Below are 1,773 nucleotides of genomic sequence, written 5' to 3'. Positions count from 1 at the left end.
ACAATATATGCAGGTAAAGAATCTGCACTTGTACCCCTTAAATAGATTTTTAAAATTTTTTTAAAATTTAATTTCTTCTATCCCTGCCCTCATGCTACATTTTTATTTTTATTTTATTTTATTTATTTATTTTTGAGACAGAGTCTTGCTCTGTTGCCCAGGCTGGAGTGCAGTGGCATGATCTTGGCTCACTGCAACCTCTGTCCCACCAGGTTCAAATGATTCTCCTGCCTCAACCTCCTGAGTAGCTGTGATTACAGGCACATGCCACTATGCCTAGCTAATTTTGTTGTAATTTTAGTAGAGACGGGGTTTCGCCATGTTGACCAGGCTGGTCTCGAACTCCTGACCTCAAGTGATCTGCCCATCTTGGCTTCTCAAAGTGCTGGGATTACAGGCGTGAGCCACTGCGCCCAGCCTCATGCTACATTTTTAGTTTGAATAGGCCATCAGCAGGTTATCTTTGTGATACAATATATCTGGGATGCCACTAGGGAATAAATATAATGTAGATAAATACCTAAGTGATGAAATACAGTTTTCCAAAAAGTGTACAAATTATGTGTAAGTATTATACATTGTCCTATGCTTGAACCAAAAAAGCCCTCTACTAGACCATGTATGCTTTGTCTTTAAATTATTATACAATTTGGCAAAATTTGTTTTTCCATTCTTCTAGGGAACAAAAATGTAACAGATCTGTAGTCATTAGTAAATCTAACGGTAAAAGCGATCTAAATTTGAAAAGTGCTTAGTGAGTGGTGAGATCACAAGCCATCTGGAGAAAGATGGGCTGATAGAGAAATGAAAGCCAGAACACAGTGCCATGAAGGCAAATCCCATGTAGCCCATTCAGGGAAAGTGTCAGGAGATAATGCAGAGAACAGACAAGGAAATAAATAGACATCGCCTGCCTTGATACTCCCAGTAACATTAAATAGATCAAGCAATGACAGTGATGACACCATGCATTTACTAGGCAGTGCTTGTTCTCCAAGAATCTCAAAGTACTTTGCCAAACTCTTACATCAAACAGTGACAGTCATAAGAGATACTGGAAGGCACGATTCCTATTTTTCCCATATGACAGACCCAAAGCACTCAGATTCTGAGAGGTCCGCCTTGGAGGGGCATGCATTGTGGAACACCTCTGATGAGACATTAAAAGACAACCACCAGGATAAAAAGTGGTGAAGGAAAAAAAAACAGAGAATATTAATCCACAAAACAGAGGAAACAATTTTGTCCAACAATTATTATGGTATGCCCTAAAGCAATGTTTAAATGTACTGTAGTGACCACAAGGAATTGTAAAGCTTAAGAAATACTATTGTTACAGAGTCACATTAGAAGTCTTAAGGCATTAACCTTCGATGAGATTGGGGTGTCCTGACCTAAATGGCAGTACTTACTCTGGGCGGGTGTGATGGTTAATACTGAGTGTCAACTTGATTGGATTGAAGGATACAAAGTATCGATCCTGGGTGTGTCTGTGAGGGTGTGGCCAAAGGAGATTCACATTTGAGTCACTGGGCTGGGGAAGGCAGACCCACCCTTAATCTGGGTGGGCACCATCTAATCAGCTGCCACTGTGGCCAGAATATAAGCAGGCAGAAAAATGTGAAAAGAGAGACTGGCCTAGCCTCCCAGCCTACATCTTTCTCTTGTGCTGGATGCTTCCTGGCCTTGAACATCAGACTCCAAGTTCTTCAGTTTTGAAACTCGGACTAGTTCTTCTTGCTCCCCAGTCTGCAGACAGCCTATTGTGGGACC

The sequence above is a fragment of the Mandrillus leucophaeus genome, unplaced genomic scaffold (genome assembly GCF_000951045.1).
Source record: "Mandrillus leucophaeus isolate KB7577 unplaced genomic scaffold, Mleu.le_1.0 Scaffold17, whole genome shotgun sequence".
NCBI classification, from domain to species: domain Eukaryota; kingdom Metazoa; phylum Chordata; class Mammalia; order Primates; family Cercopithecidae; genus Mandrillus; species Mandrillus leucophaeus.
Note: the sequence above shows the minus strand (reverse complement) of the source record.